The sequence below is a fragment of the Carya illinoinensis genome, chromosome 1 (assembly GCF_018687715.1).
Source record: "Carya illinoinensis cultivar Pawnee chromosome 1, C.illinoinensisPawnee_v1, whole genome shotgun sequence".
NCBI lineage: Eukaryota > Viridiplantae > Streptophyta > Magnoliopsida > Fagales > Juglandaceae > Carya > Carya illinoinensis.
The window spans coordinates 3598839-3621528 of NC_056752.1; the positions used below are offsets into that span (position 1 = coordinate 3598839).

The 22690-nt window shown below is 33.4% G+C and overlaps 1 non-coding gene and 1 pseudogene across 1 annotated transcript; both read right to left on the reverse strand.

Annotated features, from left to right (window-relative positions):
• Positions 1-4831: 4831 nt before the first annotated feature.
• Positions 4832-9149, reverse strand: LOC122293422 (annotated as a pseudogene).
• Positions 9150-15097: 5948 nt separating this feature from the next.
• On the reverse strand, positions 15098-15169 carry TRNAW-CCA. The gene has a single exon. It is a non-coding gene; the product is annotated as a tRNA-Trp (tRNA).
• Positions 15170-22690: the final 7521 nt, after the last annotated feature.

Genomic DNA, 22690 nt, shown 5'->3' on the forward strand with positions numbered 1-22690 from the left:
GAATAATCTCCCAACTCTACCGTTGCATTTAAACCAAAGCCACGCACCGACCCAGATCACCCAACTCTACCGTTACATTTAACGCCCGTCAACTGTAGAAGATTCAGCATAATCTCGTAATTTACGATGAGTAATTATATCATCTTATAATTTCTTTTTAAAATTCTATTTCAAATAGAAGGTATTTATTTTTGTGAATCCTTTTTAAAAAAAATCGACTCTTATATAGAATTTAAAATGAAAATTTTAATATTTTTTATAAAATAACGCCACCATAGTGGTTGACAGTAAAATGGATTCAATATATTATTCAATTTATGGAAATTATATTTTATCACAAATGATTTTAATAAAAATAAATTAACGTGGTTGATGTAGATTGTAAATTTAATTTTATTATAAAGTAGGTTTACTATCTCATATAAAATTACGTCAATTTATAAATTTACTTTTATAAAATCTCTTTATAGTTGAAACACTTCTCAACTTATATTGTGTCGAACTGTTAAAAGCAAGATAAGGCCAAAATCATTTGCAACTCGTAATTCATGGATTATGGACACTTTCTTTTTTCTATCTTTTAATCATTGGTGATAATATTATTGAAAAATGTGTGCATTTACAAAACCAACTTATTGTTCAAGACTGGCTTTGAAACAGGGTGCTCACAGCATTCTCATTGGAATAGTCAAAACCAAACACTTGTTTTAGTTAATATGAGATGAATTTAACTTTGTCTATTCTATTCACATCAAATCCCTACCTTGGATTATTCATTTATTCATTATATAATAATAAACTAATATTAATTTAGTTTTTTTTTATTTTTAATTTATTTAATTTTATCATATTTTACCATTCTTAATTAGTAATTATATTCTAATTAAATTATTGGTTAAAAATCATATTTTCAATGGTCATTTAATGCTAATAACCATAAACGTCTAATTAAACACATCTAAAATTCTATATAAATATCCTAATTACAAATCAAATTTCTATATTTTTCATTCAACTATATATTTTTGCCAAACTTTCTTCTAGCCAACAATCGTATCTACAAAATTTTCCATCCAACCATATGCACTTACTACTAAACTACACGTACTGCATAAATCTACACTACTGAAAACAGTGCACATAAATCTCCACTTGACAAAACAATAAAATATAGATTTGATGTAGAAACAGTATCAATCAAATAGGACTTTTTATTTTGGATATACTGTAGCTAAAATTAACTCAATGCAGTCCATTTTTTGTCTCTAATAGCCATTTGAAGCATTTTATATATATATGGCTATTTTAATGAGAATGCTGCACACGGCCTCTGTGATGCCCCCAAATTCCGTTTGGGATCGGACGGACATTTGAAGCGTCGAGACATGCAACACAAGGTTACCTGCCCCCGTTCATGACATATAAGATGCAATAATCCTAACATGCATCTAACATTATGCAATATTCGCAGCGGATAATTTTATTTTTTTAGCAATACTATGCACCAAACTAAAAATATCCCAAATACTTAAAACATACTTCATACATAAAGATCCATTAAATAACTAAGATCACAGCACTATTCCAAAATAGTTATGATCCAAAAGTACTGGAGATGCAACTCCATCGTACAAGTAGTAATTTAACTACTATATTAACATTAACGACGCACCGTCGTTCAGTCGACTGTGTCTAGTTGGTCAGCTCCTGATCCTCCTTCAGGTCCTGTAACAAGATCTACCATTCGGGGGGAATGGTAGTTGGGACTACCACAGTGAGATTTGATTACAAATCTCAGCAAGTTAACAAAAAACTTCTACACAGACTAATGATGCATGGATGACAGTAAAAGCATAAATGCATAATCAAATTCATAAGTAATTAAAGCATAACTTGGCATACAACATAGCATAATTGACATAACTTAAATTGAAACATGAACTGAACTTGATCTGAAACTTGACTTAGCATGAACTTGCTCTGAAACTTAAATTAACATGAAAAATACATATTCCACAGTTGTTGTGGTCCCATGTATTCTAGACAAACTTGACTTAACATGAAAAATACATACTCCACAGTTGTTGTGGCCCCATGTATTCTATGTGTAAATACATACTCCACAGTTGTTGTGGCCCCATGCATTCTACACATTACAATGCAGTTAAATACATACTCCATAGTTGTTGTGGCCCATGTATTCTACATAAACTTGACTTAACATGAAAAATACATACTCCACAGTTGTTGTGGCCCCATGTATTCTATGTGTAAATACATACTCCACAGTTGTTGTGGCCCCATGCATTCTACACATCACTATGCAGTTAAATACATACTCCACAGTTGTTGTGGCCCCATGTATTTTACACAAACTTGACTTAACATGAAAAATACATACTCCACAGTTGTTGTGGCCCCATGTATTTTACGTGTAAATACATACTCCACAGTTGTTGTGACCCCATGTATTTTACACAAACTTGACTTTAACATAACTTGAAATACATGACCAACTTGAGATAGAAACATTTCGTAATATGGCATAACATATAACAGACAACATATTTAACATGACATACTTGTAATGTATAGTAATACATGACAGAATATATTATGTAACAGATAAAAATGATGACAGAATAAATTCTGTATAATAGACAATTACGTGATAACTTGGCATGGCATGACATATATGATAACATACATACATACACTGTAGTTCTTTTACTTAGCACACATACACAGTAGACTGCTAGTAAGTTAAAAGCTAACTTACCTCGATCTCCGCGTTTCTTATTAAAACCTTAAGCGCGATCACGAGGAACTGTAATTAGTGATTCTAAAAGTTAGCACTAAATCACTAATAATTTGAAATATGGAAAAATACTAACTTAAAGAGTAAAATTTCTATTTTACTCTCTGCATGTAGGAAAATGACCGTTTTACCCATAACTTAAGGATTTTGCATACTAACTCCAAAAGTCACCAAAATTTACATGCCTCATATAAATTTTATCCTAAATTCAAATATCAATTTAGAAAAATTTAAAACTAAACACAACTATGGAAAACATACTATGGCCAAAAAATCCATAGGCCATTTCCCTTGATTTTTGTGCAATTCCTTCCAACTTCAAAACTCATGCTTAAATCAAAATTTTGCAACAAACATCTTCCAATCCTAAGTTCAAAACCATACTTAAAACATCTATTTAGAAAAACCTAATAATCAACACCAAACTTTTTTTGTAAAAAGATCCAAGCACTTGAATCACAAGTTTTGACCTTAAATCAAAACATCTCCAAGAGTTTCAAAAAATCAAATCTTACTTCTAACATATTCATAATATCATCCTAACATCAACAATGCTTTAAATCATCAAACTAAAGTCACCAAAATCACAAAATAACATTTGGAGTTTTTGGTTTTACACTTAGTTCAAAAACAGAAACTTTTTCCTCAACTAGTTTTGATAAATCTCTTGATCTATGACTTATAAATATATGATCTTCAAACCAAACCATCACATGGTTTAAAAAGATGTCCTAAAACATATATAAGCTTCTAATTCAAAATCACATGGTTAAAAATTAACCAAAACATAAATTTAGCCAAGAATATCCACACTTTGGCTTATTTGAATATCTCTTTGCATAAAATTTCATATCTTTGAAACTAACATCAAATATCTTCAAAATAATAATATAACATGTATATAAGATACTTAGGATCTTCCAATAAAATTATTAAAGTCATTAGAATAGGTTTAGACCACCAAAGAGTTAAACTTTCTCAAAACAGAAACTGTTTTTCTTCTTCCAGTTTCTAAGTTTCTAAATCTAAGAAAATCTTTCATCAAAACCTTTAATCATGCAAAACTCCTCAACCAATAGTCACATATACATGTTAACAATAGTCCATAAAAATTTCGGACCAATATCTATCCATTAGCTTGGTCAAAAACTCCAAACTATAACATATTCTCCAGTTTATCTCCCAGAATGACCTTTCTATAGTTTACACAATATTTGACTGACCAAATGATCTTAAAATGGGGTAAATAAGATATCCATGTAAACTAGACGCAAAAAGGAACAACTTATATGAAGGAGACTTTATGATAAAACACTTAAAACAGCTTCGAAATGGGTGTGCAAAAGATCTCCTAAAATCTGTCCGAGAGAGAGTGTTTGATAATCTTTTATTAGAATGTGTAATTGAAGATAAGTTCATGGGTGCTGGCTGGACACATTTATGGACGAGATAAGGGAGGTGATAAGGCTGGAGTTGAGAGTTGAGTGTGGTTTTCTCCTACCCAAAATATCTATAAAAGATTATCTCATAATATTCTATCCAATAATATCTACAAAAATTCAACTTAAGATATTTTTATCTAATAATATCTATAAAAATCAACTCAAAATATTTTTACCCAATAATATTCACGAAAATTACCTCAAGATATTTCTTTTTATCCAATAATATCTACAGTTTTGAACAGACGTTTTGTCCGAAAATATGAAAAAATATTATTGCGCCATAAGACTTTAAATAACCCTCCGAGTCTAATGGCACAAATCATAATACATTTTGACACTTCTAACTATCTCCAATAATCAAAAATACACTTCTGATACCATAGTAAATAATAACACTAACTATGTAGTTAGACAAAAACCTATACGATTAATGGATTCGTGAAAACTTATGGGGTTTTCATGAGATTCCTAAAGTTAATAGAAATTTCACAATTGAATTTCTAGCGGGCTGTTACAGCCTCGCCTAGCCTAGCAGGATTGGAACTCTGGCTTGCTCGAAAACCATTTTTCAGAAACGATTACCAAGCCATTTCAAGCTGTAATATTTTTCCGCCACTTTTATATGTGGACAGGAGCAGTGCGTGCGAAACTCCATGATAGACTCCCATCGTTTGGCCATCTCTTCGTCACATACCACAAGTTTCAAGTGCTCAAGATCCAGAATTGATGGTAGCAACTGCCACTGATAGGCCAAGCATCCTTTCATATGGAACTCTTTCAGATTACACAACTCGCCAATGTGCTTTGGCAACTTGCTAATGCTTAGGCAATCGGAGATGTCAAGAACGACCAAGTTATGGAGGCTTCCAGTTGACTCTGGTAACTCCAACAACTCAGTACATGACCTAAGCCTTAACACTTCTAAATTTCTCAGCTTTCCTAACCCCTCTGGCAATTTAGACAGCTTATGACAATTGGTGATGCTAAGTTTCTTAAGGCTGATAGTATCAAACATCCCAGCAGGCAATTCCACCAGATCAATGCAGTAGTCAATGTTTATCTACCTTAGATTTGGCAGTGCATCTGAGATCTGGACACTGCAATTCCTAAATGCATGACCAATATGACACATAAACAGGGATATCTTCTCCAAACTCCTTGATGCTGATAGAGTCCTGCAAATGGAAGGAATTGAAACCTTCTCCAATCTGATTCTCTTTAGATTGGGTACAGACCCAAGTAGCTGAAAGTTGCCTAATTCAACAGGAAAAGAACCATAATTGGTAGCTATAAGAACCTTTAGTTCCTCCATTTTCTCCACAAACTCAGGCAAGGTGTAATTCTCTGTTTGAAAATTCAGAACTAGAACCTTAGCTTCAGGTGGTTCAATCTTACACCAACTTGATGAGAAATTTTCATCTGCAAACAACATTCTATATGTAGTGATAGGGAACAAAAAATGCTCTGAAAAATAAAGAAAAAAATAAGATTATGCCAAACAAGACTGTTCATGTGTGTGGGAGCGTTTAAAAGTGAGAAAAATGAACTAACCAGTTGAGATAGACAATAGGTGGGAGCTGATGTGTTGCTGCTTCTGTTCAGTCCACCACTTGGGAAGATTGTTTCCACTAATGTCCAAAATCAATTTTTTCGTCTTTTCTATTGGCTCCTGTCTGCACCGATGGATAGCTAGCTCTCTAAGAAGATCATGTTGTAAGACAAAGTCTTCAGCATAGTATCTGCCAACCTCACTTGCATCTCTCCTGGTAAATCAGAAATAGATGCTTAGAAGAGATTCAAGTTCTTCAGTCTTCAGACAAGAAAATATAAGTTCCACGACTACAAATATTGGAGAGAAGTTAACAATATGAGATTGTGTAACGGGAGGAATTGGATAAGGGTAAATCCCTCAGTAGTTCCTGTGGGAACAACTTTTCTTGAGTTTCTTTCTTGTAATAGGCTTTCCTTTTTACCTCTTATTAACACAACTTCAAAGTTTATCTAACTGTAAGAAATTAGAATATATTGATCGTCTATATGCAGCATATTGCAACTAGCAACCAGCAACTAGGAGTGAATACTGAAGAAATCAGCCCCCAAGAAAATCATAGGACAAATATAAAAAGCCAGCATACCTTGTGACCACAAGACTAGCCAAATTCCGGGAACTGATTTCAAGAAGGTTGGCAATGGTGCCAACTTCATCTAGCTCATATAATTCTTCCCACATATCAACGAGTGAAGCAACGCGGATCCTTTGGTCTTCTGGGAATGAACCTATGTCCATGAAACACTCCTTCATGATGATCTCATGCTTGGGCTTGACCTTCTTATCTGAGAATTCTAGACTGCTTTGGAGACGTTTAAGCAGATCATCTTCCGGCACAGAATCAAGAATAGAATCACCAGAAGTCCAGTTCTGCATTTTGTTTTCCCAGGTTGCTGCAGACTCACCACGGAGGGAACTACCAATCACTTCAAGGGCGAGTGGAAACCCCCCACAGAATTTCACTATCTGAGGTTCAAGGCCACAAAAAAAGGAAGAAATCAGTTATTGGTTGTTTAAAGGGGTAACATTGTCCAAGGCTCTAGGTATCTAAGCAACATTAATTGTTTGGACATAAGAAAACGTGGTTTTAATGGACAACTGATGCATAAAAAACAAAATAAGTTCCCAGAAAGACATCTACAAGGATGCAAACATGATTTTGGTTGTTAGGTATGCATCATGCCCTTATCAAGACAGAAAATGCTATCATGTATTGCTTCCCTCATAAATTTATCTTACACAAAAGGCAAAAGTACAACTAGACGAAAATATACATACCCCCATACACCCCCCCCCCCCACCACCCCAAACACCCACGTGCGCGGCGGGGGTGAAAAATTATCAAATAATTGCAATGTATCATTTTCCCTTCACAAAACTAAATTATGTCTTGAAATTCTTAAAAAAGAAAATACCCCTTGCTAGTCAAAAATAAAAACGATTTTAAACAATAAACAACCTAACATCAATAGTGAGAGTTTGAGGGGGTTTGTGTATTTTACCCTTACAATAATATATATTTGGTATTTCAAACAAATATCCATGGTGACAAAAATACCTTTTTGACAGTATCATCATCCGGAATGTAAGAGTTCCCATCTTGCAGAATTGCTAAGTGGCGAAAAAGTTTTGTTGCATCCTCATCACTTAAAGGTTCTAACTTATATTTACAGCTAAACCTTGGAAATGCAGTTCTTGAAGTTACTAGAATCTTATAACCTGTCATGTGGAACTTAAACTTCTCAAGGAGGGATTCTGATCCAGACCAGACATCATCCAGGATCAACAATATAGGATTTTGTTGCTTGATTCGATTCAGCAGTTGCTTCAGACGGTTAATTGCATCTTCATCACTTTGAAACTCGGGAACTCGATCCCCCTTATGGCAAAAAATCCTTCGTATAATGTCCTTCAGGTTTGGAGTTTTTGTAACCATGACAAAGAAAATCTCATATTTGCCTGCCAAACACAATGTGGTAAGAAATCTGCTTGTGAAGTACGTGTAATGACTTATAACATTTCTATGCAGGAACATAGATAATTGCAAGCCATATTACCAACACAATCCCAGCAAAGGATACAAATATGAGCAAAAAAGCAACTTTCTAAGACAATGCCACTAATTATCGCAATATGACAATTGTTTCTTCCATTCTCTTATTTCTTTACTCTTCCAAGGCCATAATTTTGAAGTGTGATATGTTCAAGAGATTTCTATTCTGCTAAGACTGTTCAAAGGGTAAACCAAAAGAAAGAAAGAAACCAACATAGTCGCAGCCTAGGATGTTTAACCTAATGAGACAAAGATTTGGTCATAACAACACTCGAACGAATCCTCATGCGTGAATGCAATCTGTTCATTTCATTGACTAATACGTAATGGTTATTGTCACACTGAAGGTTGCACTTACTAGTTTGATAATGCGCAAATAGTTTTGGAAATTAGAAAATATATTCACAAACCTTTTTTTATTTTCCACACACAAGACACGTTAAGCAGGTAACAATCCAAAAGAAATTGAGATGAAGTACCTTTGATGTCCTCATCCTGACAGAGCATTTTAACCAATGTGGTCTTCCCACATCCTCCGGGAGCAGTCAACACCAGCATCAATACCTCTTCTTTCAGCAGCTCCATCTTCAATTCCTTTAAAGACACATCCAACCCAACAGTAAAATCAGGGGGTTCAGGAACCGCACACGGCAACACACCGTTTATCCCAGCCGAATTCGTCTGCGCACAAAGATCACTCACCCCCCTCAAAACCTCTATCCCATTCCTCAAACCCCATGCTGGTATATGAATCTGAAAGAGCCTGTGAAGGGCCTTGTCCAAACTGCAAAGCTTGTTCGCATAATGGTATCTCACAAAGTGTTTCCACCCTTTAAGGTTCGAGTACTTACTTACGAGCTTCACGCCCTTCTTCATTTGTTGGATCAGGTCATGTGTTTCCTTCTCTGACCGACCCAATTCTCTGTTTGATTGTTGTATATCTTTAACCAGTGGATCCAACACATCTAGCGTGCTTTTCAGTTGTTGGAGAATGGATTTGAATGCAATGGTTTTGGTTATCACATCCTTAACCGTAGAATACAACACAGCAAATGCCTCTCCAAATGCTGCTCCCAGAGCAGCCGATCCGACAAATGCTAGTGCCATATATAACTTTGCTTCGCCAACCAATCCAAAGCTCCAATACGTGAAACTCTGAAATAAAGACACGCAACACTCAACCTTGCCAACCACGGAGCAATTTATAATTAAGTTTTCCTGCGATTGAGCAAGCATGTGAATCTCACGCCATGAAAGTTTGAAACTCCATCGAACTTAACGAGTACAAAGCGAGTTGACTTGTTCATTTCAGTATACAATGGATTGCGTAGCAGCGAAGCGACGTCTTTTTTTAATTTTAAAGAGTTATGACTTAGAGCACTCCCAATGGTCTATCTATTCTATCCTTTAAAATACATCACCAAAACCTACTTTTTCTATTTTACATACTGACTTTTACAATATACCATACATCAGCTTATCTATTTTTTCTTTATATCATTTAAATATTATACTTTTTATTCTTTTTATTCATTTCAATTATTTTATCTAATTACCAATGATATCCTCATATCTCTTGATATTTGCAATATCTCCCCATATACAATGTCATATAATTATATTCTATTTTAAATTAATCCAAATTTATAAGCTAAACTAAAATATCTTAAAAATAAAAATTAAGATATTTTTTGGTATATTCCTTAAAAAAAAAAACAGAAGAAGAAAAGAAAGACAATGTTTCATGAGGAAGATGCAAAACCCAAAAATATTGACATCCATTCAAAACAGATATATGTATGGTGCATGACTCATGTATGCACAGCTTGCAAAAACAATCAGCCCATAAATCATGACAGTTAGGCAATGACATACTCTGGTTCCCTAAAATCTGCACCGAAAACAAATTTCTAGCCAATTAACAAACTCTTTAAAAATGATATGTTATATAGCCAATTACTGCCAACATGCATGCATATTGACATATATATGCATATACTAGTAGTGGTAGCACGTCCAAGGCATGTAATTTGCCCAGTTGAGAGCAAGGCAGCAAAAAATAATATACACATCCCTCAATAGGGAGACAATAAATTGAAGATAGAAATGCCATAGTTTTGGCCAGTTCCTGCTCATTCATTCACATAATTAAAGTTAAGTCATTCACAACAACACTTTGGTGTGCCACCATCATAACTTCCCCAACAAAGAACACATTAGACTATTAAGACAGTTTAGTGTGCTACTTGTGCTGTGTTCTATACAAAAAAAAAAAAAAATCAGAACTATCCACTAGCTGCATTGTGGCTTCAGGTTTTGTAGAGTGTTCTATACAAAAAACTATCAAACCCATATTCCCAAATGTGGCTGGACATAAGCTTCATGTTTGTGATGTGTTCTAGACAAAAAATTATCAAAAGAGCATTCCCAAAAGAGCATTCCCATAAAACAAGTTCTAATTGGGCACTCATCTTTTTCTTTTATGAAACAACTTAAAAACAATGACCAATAGGCAAGCAAACACAGTTGAAAAGAGACTAAAATAATCGGTTATGGGGGCTGGCTTTAAAGGGTTGAGAAAATAAGAGGGGGAGAAAATATTAGCTTTAACATAGGCAGGTTTAGGAGTAGCAGAGTTCTAAAATAATCGGTTCCCTGAAATACATGCAGGAAATTTTTCAGTTTGCCAATCACAATCTGCTTATAATATTGAAATTTACATCAAAACAAAAAAATATATACATGTAGAGAGAGAGAGACAGAGATCAAAGATTCAAAAGTACATCTAAGGATACAACTGAGAAACCAATGTAGCCGCTAAATGCTGATATAGCTCTTCATTTTTTCCGTGCAAAAGGAGTTCCAGAAAAAAAAAAAAAAAAAAAAAAAAAAAAAAAAAAGAAAAAAAAAAAAGGGCCTTAGATCAGGTTGGGCAGTAATAGAAGGTGCTGGAAATTTGGCTAGAAGAGGAAGATGATAAATAAGTTATAGAACTTGTATCTAACAAGATAGTGACAGGGAAATTTAAGAAGGAAATTTTATGCAGAATTTGGGTTACAGTTTGATGACAAAACCACATTAGCATGTCAAATGCCTTTATATATATATATATATATATATATATAAGTGAAACTTTATAGATAGGAATAGGAATATGCAGTGATGCTTTTTAGTCAGGCCTGATTTCAGCATTAAGTTTGTAAGGTTCAAGCTTGTTGTTTGCATTTGGAAAGCTAGATTCATGTCATCCTGATAATTTGCTTTAAATGGCAAAAACTTCGGTTGACTGTCATATCACCACCACATACTTATTATTAAAAAGAGGCAATAGAATTTCAATGGAAACAAACAAATCATGAAAACAATATGCAAGATTACTAAATCATGCTTTAAATCATGAAAACAATGCCATTTAAAGCATCACTAGAGAAGGATACAAACAAATCATGAAAACAATCCGCAAGATTACTAAATCATGCTTTAAACCATGAAAATAATGCCATTTAAAGCATCACTAGAGAAGGATACAAACAAATCATGAAAACAATCCTCATTACAACTAATGACCGAAGCCCAAGAAAATCGAATGCCAAAAATTTTGTAAATGACAAAGCTGGAATATAATGTGTATATGACAGGACAAAAAATTTTATTACAGTATTTCTGATTTAACTACTTCTGGCTCTGAGGTATAAAATATAATCGATTAATGCAACACTTGGGCAGCAGATAAATACAATGCCAAATAAAACATTTTAACAAGATCTATAGAGTTACTAAGAAAATCTGAATACCCAACAAAACAAACAAATAAAAAGTAGAAGTACCAGAGGAACCCCTAAAAACAAAGCACCTGGGAAGGGATCAGGCCGGGCATGGAAGGTATGTATAGAAAGGACCGTTTGTCCCAAACCCATATAGACCTTTCAAGTCTTTTAGGCTGACCAGAACACAACTGATAATGGAATATAATTATCTTGTGAAAGAAGTCCGACACAAACAGAGCAGGTAAGAAACTCACTGATTAATCTTTCACAAACTCTCTCAATGTAAAATCCCACAATCACGTACCCATGAAAAATCCTAGACTACCCATATTCTGAGAAGAAAAAATCTATGCTTTCATGTGCTTTGGAGAGAGTGAGAGATAGAGAGAGAGATTCAAAGAAAGCCAAATATTTCACCCAAACCTACTCATGAATCAGTACACGTAAAGGGAAAAAATTTCTAATGTACCTCAACTGTGAGAGCAAAGCTTGATGAAGAAGACAACAGATGATCGGCTATGGAGTTGAGAAGCGAAGTCGAGGAACGATGGAAGGTGCTGGTTCTGTCTTTCGCGCCAAGCAAAGAGAAACCGTGGGAATGATGAACGAGGGAGAGGGGTCTGAAATGAAATAAAGGAAACTTGAATAAAAGAAGAAAACCAACGCACAGAGGAAAGAGAAATGAATTAAAAATGTTTACATTTCTGAACAGCTTCTCTACATGTAGAGTGAACACTGTAGTAAAATGTAAAACATTTTTAAAATACAAGATCCGATGGAGGTGTTTTTTGAGGGCATCCCTTTATATTTTAAAGAAATATGTATTTTACAATGTCCATTGTGAGTGCTCTTAGAGGACTCCAATGGTTTCTCTATTTTATCTTTTAAAATATATTATTAAAACTCATTTTTTCTATTTTATATATTAATTTTTACAATATATCATATATCAGTTTATTTTTTTTTTCGTATAATTTAAATATTATATTTTTTATTCTTTTATATTCATTTTAAATATTTTTAAAAATATTTACACATAAAGAGAAAATGAGAAATTACATGAAGAGAAAAGAGAAAATAATTAAAAATATTTACATTTGATTAATAGGATCCTCTACATGTAGAGGGATCACTGTAGCAAAATGTATAATGTTTTTAAAATATAAAATCTAATAGCGTAGCATTTTAAGAACATTTCTTTATATTTTGAAGGAAAATATATTTTACAGGAGTAATCAGAAGTGCTCTTATGAGTTATCTGTTCGATTCCTATTTCAAACTTCCGTTGGATGAGTTGTCGGTAGAGGCATGCGGCTCTATCCAGAGTAATATCACCTACACATATTACCATACATGAGACGTCAGCTTTTATACATAGAAGAGAGATCCTATAATTATAAATAAATAAAAAATTATATAAAAATAAATTTATAAATTAATACATTAAATTTATTTTATAATAAAAATAATTTTATAATATATCGTATCACATTAAATTATATTTATAAATTTATTTTTATAAAAAAAAATGAATACCATCAAAATAAAAATAAAAATAAAAATTATGTTTTTTTTTATAGTAGAATCTATTTTTTTAAAGGATCAAACTTGTATATGAATTTTATACAAATCATCTCATGTGTTAGACTCTTGTACACCATCTTTATCTGAATGGACAGTGCTACGGGACCGATACATAACCGATGAAAGTGAACTGATAAGTGCAAAAGCAATTTTTTTCTTCTTCTTCTATTTTAATCAGTTTTTACACAGTTTTAAATATTTTTAAAAAATAAAAAAATATCAATTATTAATATTCACTTTCTTAATTGTTAAGTAATAAATAATTAAATAATTCAATCGGTTATTTTTATCCATCATTTTTATTGTTTTAACTAACATTTTCCATTTTTTTCCCCTCTTTAATACTATTTTAACTTTTAAGGAAAAAAAAAATACATTCTGCTGCCATTGCTACAGCTGCATCTTTTCCAACGTGAACTTCATCTCCTTTTTATTTAAAAAAAAAAAGAAAAAAAATGGTTGTCATCATCATTACCACGTCTCTAAAAATAATACCTAAATATAAAACATACATTTATTTATACATTTATATCAAGATTATTTCTCTAATTTAAACATTGAAATTTTATCGAGCACCCCCAAACCATGCTCTCATTTCATTGCAAATATGCATATCGTTGGTGGTCTGAAACGCACAAAGCTAGTTGACTCCTTCGTTTGTATAAGGTTGATTGCGTAGCAGCAAAGCGGTGATTTTTCTGAAAGAATTGGCAGCGACAAGCACCCTTTTCTAGAAGACTTTTGTTTACTTCGATTCGTATTCCCAACTTTCGATGAATGAGTTGACGCCACGACACGCCGACAACCACGACTAGGCATGCGGCAGTGCCATTCTATCATGGTAATATTAGTATACTACCCGCATACTTGAGACGTCATCTTTTACACGAGAAACTCTATAATTATAAAAAGGTTGTATAAAATAAATTTATAAATTAATATATCTTAGTACTAATTTATTTTATAATAAAAACAGTTTTATAATACAATGTGTCACATTAAATTATGTCATTTTATGATTTTATTCTTATAAATTTTTTTTATGGTTAAAGCATATCTTTTTATAAGAATGTAAATTCCATCAACATAAAGTAATTTTTTTATATATATATTTTCATAATAAAATTCTTTATTTTTTTCAAAAAAAAAAAGAAAAAAAACCAACGTAGAATGCTTTATTTTTAAATAAGTCTATCTCTCATGTATTAATCTCATGTACACTATCTTTGTCAGAATAAAATCACGTGCTTCTTTGATTCAGTAATCATATGTTATTTTTGAGTTGTGTTACATCTACGAAGGAATTATTCAAAATAATATCATAAATTAACTTAATTTTATATAATTAATTAGATTTATTTTATAATAAAAATAATTTTACAATCTAATTAATTAAATTAAACTGTATTAATTTATAAAATTATTTTTAAATAACCGATTAAAGTATTTTATTTAATCTCTTATCTTACTTTTTCTCGACGTAGGTAACTTTTGGTCCTTTGGATAAAAACTTTCCTCTCTTTTTTCCATCCTCAATACTACTATTTTTATTTTTTAGGGAAAATAAGAGTGCATTCTGCCGACATTGCTACAGCTGGATCTCCTTTTTATTTTTATGTTACATATATATATATATATATTGGTTGGTTTCATGGCATGAAGCTTCTTCGATTATTCGCAGGGTCCATGTTCACCGGCAATATCAAACGAATTGGCTTTTGAATAATAATTAAAAAAAAAAAAAAAACAACGAATTGGGAACTGCAGGTTCTTCCCCCAGTTCGATCTACCCTGTTTACATTTACAATCTTCCTGCCTCTTCGTTTTTCTATCGCAGCGAATCAAAGGAAAGTAGGGTAAACACAAAAGGATTTAAAGTCTTGAACCCGACGTGAATCGAACAGACAACCTTCTGATCTGGAGTCAGACGCGCTACCATTGCACCACGGATCCATTCGAATAATTATGTTTAATCATTTGAATAATTTACTATCTCATATAAAATTACATTAATTTGTAAATTTACTTTTATAAAATCTCTTTATAATTAAAACAGTTCTTAATTTATATTGTGTCGAGCTGTTAAGAGCAAGATAAGGCCAAAATCATTTGCAGCTCGTAATTCATGTGTTATGGACACTTTCTTTTTTCTATCTTTTAATCATATGGTGATAATATTATTAAAAAATGCGTGCATTTACAAAACCAACTTATTCTTTAAGATTGACTTTGAAACAGGGTGCTCATAGCATTCTCATTGGAATAGTCAAAAGCAAACACTTGTTTTAGTTAATATGAGATGAATTTAACTTTGTCTATTTTATTTACATCAAATCCCCACGTTGGATTATTCTTTTATTCATTATATAATAATAAATTAATATTAATTTAGTTTTTTTTTTTAATTTTTAATTTATTTAATTTTATCATATTTTACCATTCTTAATTAGTAATTATATTCTAATTAAATTATTGGTTAAAAATCATATTTTCAATGGTCATTTAATGCTAATAACCATAAACGTCTAATTAAACACATCTAAAATTCTATATAAATATCTTAACTACAAATCAAATTTCTATATTTCCCATTCAACTATATTTTTTGCCAAACTTTCTTCTAGCCAACAATCATATCTACAAAAATCTCCACTTGCAAAATAAATCTGCACCTGCTACTAAACTACACGTACTGCATAAATCTGCACTACTGAAAGCAATGCACATAAATCGCCACTTGAAAAACAATAAAATATAGATTTTATGTAGAAACAGTATCAATCAAATATGACTTTTATTTTAGATATACTGTAGCTAAAATTAACTGTAGACACACTTTGGCTAACTCATTTTTTTATATAAATACCATACTTATAGTCTCTGATTCAAGGCCTCAGTAAAGGGGAGGAAACCCATGTACACAGACTTCGAAAGCAAAATTAAAAATGCAGTAGAGGAAGGCCTAATCTGTCTAGCTTGAGTATTCGCTTGAGAAGGTGAGGAAGGTCCTTGAACTGCATCCACTTCCTTGGACTCAGACCAGTCGGTAAACGGGCTAAGAGATCTGCTGCAGCGTTACACTCCCTATACACATACCTTACCACCACCTGCATAATGGATAGGTGCCTCTGTATTTCTTCCCAAAACTCCTCAAGGTACCAGATTCGACTTTGGCTAACTCATTGCAGTCCATTTTTTGTCCCTAATACCAGATTCAAAGCATTTTATTTATATAGGCTATTCCAATGAGAATGCTCCACACAGCTAGCCTAGCCTAGTAGGATTGAAATTCTGGCTTGCTCAGAAATCGTTTTCAGAAACGATTACCAAGCCATTTCAGAAACGATTACCAAGCCATTACCAGTCCGTGCGAATTCCAAGAAAAATAAAGACGCACACTGCTCTGCTAAAGTATTAAGCTCAAAAGCCGAAACCAACTCTTTTTTATCAACCTCCTTAAATTTCCTCGCAGCTTCTTTGTTCCGATGAGGAAACAAAGCAGAAACTCATAAGTAAAGCTATTTGAGATAAATAAAGAAGAACATGGGTCAGCTTGTGGAAAAGAATTGGAAGGGAAGGAAAGGCAAAAGAAATCGATTATTTTTTAATTATTATTACTGTTTTGGAATTGAGAAAGCATGTAAATTTCTTCCCATCTACCTCCAAGTTTCCGAGTTTGAGCGCATTGACTTTGGCCGTTCGGTAGACGACATGGGAGCGAAAGTAAAACCATTCGTGGAACCCTGTGGTTAGAACTTAAGATAACTCCGGATTGAATCTTCATCCTACTCTTTAAAATTCATCATTAAAATTCATTTTATTATTTTACGTATTGATTTTTATAATATATTATCTATCAATTTATCTATTTTTTCTCTATATCCTTTAAATATTCTTTTTAATATTTTTTATTCATTTCAAATATTTCCACTAATTATCATTAAATTTGTAAATCTTCGTATCTTTTAATATTAATAATATCTCTCAATATATAATATTATATAATTATATCATATTTCAATATTAATCTAAAATTAATTTGAAGAGGCGAAATAGAGAATGTTGGAGATACTTCAAAATTATGGAATATTCTCAACAGTAAATTATATGCACTAGCGGCTGAAGACTTTGTGGAAGGAAAAGTATAGTTGCAAGCATAATTGTGTACTAATTTGTGCACCAATATGATGTGATTGGTCAAAAAGTAGATTTTATTGAAAATAATGTTAATTTAAATTTTAAGTATAAATAAATCAGTGTTGATATACAGATTAGTGCGCGACTGTACTTGTATGTAGCAAAACTCTTTGTGGAATGTCGTAAGCTTTTTGGGAGAAAAGATGTAGCGGGAAAAGTCCAAAAGAGAGAAAATAATTAAAAATATTTTAAAGGTGTAAATTGGATTCTCTACATTTAAAAAATTTAATAAAATATAAAATAAAGATGCAAATGCAAAATCCATTGAAAAGTACTTTTGACTTTTTTTTTTTTTTTTTTTTTTTTTTTTTATATTTGACAGAAAACTCTATTTTACAAGAGCGGGAGTGCTCGAACATTCACATTTGGTATCTTAAGACATCAGATTCCCTATAATTTAAAGTTTATTATACAGTTTTGATTAAAATATTCCTTACATCCGAATTCCTATTTTAGGAGAAAGGTTTAGAGAATGAACAGTGATTCTCTATATTTGAGAAACTATTATTTATTCCCTAAACTATTTTTTATCAATATTTTATTATAATATATAAAATAAATTATTCTTTTAATCATTTACACTTTCTATTATACTCATATTTGTTATAGTTTTAAATAATACTTTTAAAAATAATTTAAATAATTACGAAAATATTAAAAAAATAATTTTAAAAATATTATCATACCCACAAAAAAATAATTTAAATTTTTATTTAAAATAATTATAGAGTAATAGTTCAAAATAAAACAAAACAAAATAATATTGAGTAGTTAAGTTTGTAAATAAAAGTGAGAAAAAAGTAATAAAGAAATAATAGAGAAATATTATTTTAATAGAATAGAGAAAGTATAAGAAATGAGATGTAGGAGATTTTTAAAAGATGAATAAAATTTAAAAAAATTAGAAAAATTTTATTTTTAATTAAATTATAAAAAATTTTATGAAAAATCTAATGTAAATGCTCTAGAACGTTATTGGCGCAAAGTGAAAAGCTTAGGCCAGATGGGTGTGAAAGAACTTTTCATACAGGCCAATAAAAAACAGCCACGTAGACATTTTAAGAGTGGGTTAAATGCACCTGCATGTATGGAACAACCGCTCTCCCTCTCCTCCGTTCTCTTCCTCTCCCTCCCATCTTCACCCGCATGTACAAAAAATTTCTGTTTCTGAGAGTGAACACAAGAGGCTACATTTTTTCGAGGCTCTTCGTCCGACTCATATTTCCTTTCCGCAATCTCCTGCTCTCCACCAAAGAAACTGAAATCCTCCTCTTCGAGAAGCTCACCCTCTTCCACATTGTCATCGGGGCGTATGTTACTAATAGCTACTAGAGGAGGAGAAGGAGAAGCGTGATTGATATCGTCACCCTCAAGTTTGGTTTCCTTTTTGCGTATCTTGCTGCATAACTGGATTCTTGTTTCCATTAAGGCTCTGTTCTCTTCCTCCAATCCTAGAGCTTCTCTGCGGCACCCAGAGATCATGCGAATGACCTATTTGAAGAATCCTGTTAGAAACCTGCTTGTGGATGCTATTTATATCAAGGAAAAGAGCTAGGGACGAAGGGACTGGTTGTTGTAGTTGAAAGGCAGAGTGCACATCAAGTATTCGAGAAAATGCTAGAAAGGAAACTGTTCCTCCTCTCTTCTTCTTCCAGTTGTTTTTGTCGGAACCCTAACAAATGCGATCAAAGAAAAATGAAAATTCCTTCTTTTCCACCGATGAAGACCCTCATCTCTTAGTTTTTTTCTTTTTTTTTTTGCGAAACTTTTAATTTTCTTTCTGTTTGGTTGCTGAGAAAGTTGAGGAATTTGAGATTTGTAATTATTTTTTGTTTTTATTGAGATTTCTAATAAGAAAATTCATCCTTGGGTTGTTTAAATGGGTTTCACGCAACGAAATTTGCAGGAAAAAAATTGGTTATCGGCCGAAATGGGAGAGTGAAGATGGGAGAGAGATGGAGAGAACGAAGGAGAGGGAGAGCGTTTGTTCCATACATGCGGGGTGCATTTCATCCCATCTTAGAATGCCCACGTGGCTGTTTGTTTCGGTCGGTGTGAAAAGTTCTTTCACACCCATCCAGCCCAAGCTTTTCTCCATTGGAAACACAGTTCTGCTGCTAAGCGGTTGAACCGATTTTTAATGAATAACAGTCCTCCACTCAGCAGCTGCCACCTCAGCTAGCACACTAAACTCACACTGCACTCATACACACGAGATAATAACGGCAAATTGAGAAATCTCTTCTATTTGAACCCGTGCTTCTCCAGACGACTTCGACCCTCAGCCAATCCCGAACGATCTCCACCACCAGTTCACCACCACACATCCGTCGAGAATCCGTCCGTCGTCCTCCCGTCGTCCTCCTTGGCCGATTTGGTCCAGGCCGATTTCTGTATGATTTTACCCGACGTGTGAGTCGCCCACGCAAGCGCCGTTCTCATCTTCGACTGGTTTGTTGCCCACCACAAATCCTGACCAATTCGTTCATGGCTGACTCCAGTGGGCTTGGTGTTTTTTAGGTGTTTCTCCATCCCAATCCACGGTTGTTGTTCACTGCAATTTTTAAATGGGCAAAGTTTAGTACCGGTAGCAGTTTAAACAATAAAATCTGCATTGCTTTCAACTTTATTTTTATGAAATGGAATTTTATGTGATGTATTAAATTTCTGGTTTGCGCTTGGAAGAAACAGAGCATTTGTGTGTTACTGATTTGTTGTTGAGGGTTTGCAGTGGCCAAAGGTGTTTGACAAAATGATTGAAAGAGATGGCCAAAGGGTTTATGTGATGTTCTCCAAAAGTTTCCTGAACACTTGGCCCATGTATATAACAAGTTTCCTGACTTTCAAAGAGATTTTCGTCATTGCATCCATGAGACTATTACAATTGCTGAGTTCGAAGAGGACTGGGCATCGATATTGATGAAGTATGATTTAGGAGAAAATAATTGGCTGCAAAATCTTTACATTCGACGAGAAAAATGGGTTCCGGCTTACTTGCGTTCAACATTCTGTGCCGGGATGTCAACAACTCAATGGAGTGAAAGTATGAACAAATTTTTCAAAGACTATGTTAATGAGACGAGTCAAATATCTACTTGTTTTTGTTTATGAGCAAGCTGTCAATGTTGTGTTTTTTACGTGTTGAATTAATGTCTTTAAAGCCATCTCAAGCAAACATTTTACATATGGGATTTAGCAAAGAGGTAACACGTGTGTGCTTTATATCCGATTTTGTTCTTCAAGTATTATGCTAGGTGTTTTGCACAGGTTCAGTAAATTGTCACGGCTAAAAACAATTTCTGGTTGTAACTTTGTTTTTATGACAAGCAAATTGCAAGTTTTGAGGATATAAAATCATTACATAAATTTAGCATCATAGCATCATAGCAAAGCAGTACAGGTTTCTTCTCCATAGATTCACAAAAAATACACTAACTCTTGATACCAATTTGGTCAAACAGGGCTATATAAGCCTTTACATTCAAAATAAATCCAAGCATTACATCCAAAATCACAGTTCTAGTAGCATTGGCAGATACATATTGTAGTTTTTTGGAGACATCAAAATTACAACACAAAATAAGATAAAAAATGACCATGATAAGATAAACGCTTTCAATATTCTCTTGTACTTCTTCTCCATTACTTGGAATTTGGATTGTTCGATGCCGAGACGTTGATGAAGTACCCTCTCATTCCTTTGCTCAGCTAACTCCAATGTTATCTTACAGCAGTTGTTCTGATCACTTTGAAGATCAATCCATTCAAAAAATGAACATTGTGCATTATTTTTATAATTTGGACAGTTGTAAAATCTTCTACCAAAACTGTTTGACTTCCCAGAAATCCGTAATTTTGCTTGAATGCCACAATAGCAAAATGGTCTCTCCAGTGGAACTTCTTCTCTTCTTGCAGTCCATGAAGATGAACCAGAAGAAGCCGAACTTCTCATTTTCTGTCATAATATAAAAGCAGGGCATCAACTAATTTGAAAACATAATCTGTCAAACTTACAATCCAGAACCATGAGAAATAGCATATTGAGACTTTGATATAAAAGAAGCCATGTTCATGGTTCACAGTTCCCATTAAACAGTCACAAAATATCTGTCCTAACCCATAAAGTTCAACAAACTTACATATAAGAACCATGAGAAATAGCAAAGCAACTATACCACTTAAAGCATATTGAGCTTTTTAAACTTGGAACTCATGTTCATGGTTCAAAGTTCGGTTCAAAGTTCCCATTAAATAGTCACAAAATAACTGAACTATTTATAAGCAATTATTAACAACTTTGTCATAATATAAAAGAAGGGCATGACTACTTTGAAAACCCAATCTGTAATAACCCATAAAGTTCAAAAAACTGACATATAAGAAACATGAAAAATAGCAAAGTTCAGTTCACATTAAACAGTCACAAAATTGATGTACAATTTAGAAGCAGTTCATAACAAGTCAAGTGGTAGCATTCTGAATCCACAATATAGGACATAACAATATTTTGAAGACAAACTGCAAAATCTAAGGTTATGAATCCACAAAGTAGAATTCACAAATCTAACAGAAAATAAATAACCCACGAAGTGAATCTGTCTATTAATACACAAAGTAGTATCACAAACTTCCGGATTTTGAAGATAACCGAATGAACTTTTCGAATCTACAAACCAGAATCCAAAAACCTAACAGAAAACAAACAACCATCAATTAAAATACGAGTTTGAATTTGTGAAGAGATATGAACGAAAAAAAGAATTAATCTGTGAAAAGAAAGAACCCAAGTTGTCGCTAGGGTTTCTAAATTCGTCCCAAGGTTGAATCTGCCCGTCTCCTTGCCACGGTCGCGGGATGGGCTGTTGTCACTATTCGAACCAACGGCAGGGAGAAGGGAATCGAAGCCGTCTGTCTCGATTCGAAGGTCCCGCAGTGAGAAGGGGACCTCACCGAGAAGGGTCTGAAGCCGTCTCGAAAGGAACCTCCCGCAGCGACAATAAACAATACTTGGTCGTGGGATGGGGCTGCCGGTGCGATTCGAACCACCGGAGCGATTTGGGGATGAAGCCGTCTTGAGATGGGGGGACCTGGATGGTATACGAGCCGTCTCTGCTCGAACCAGAAAGGGAAATGAATGGGGACTTGAATGGGTTTGAGATTAAATGGGCAAAGATTGGGTGAATCGCGGTTTAGACATAAAGTTGGTGAGACGTGTACGTGGCAGCCAATTACTGGAGGGCTGTTATTTGAGGGTTAACAGCCCAACCGGTCCCCAGG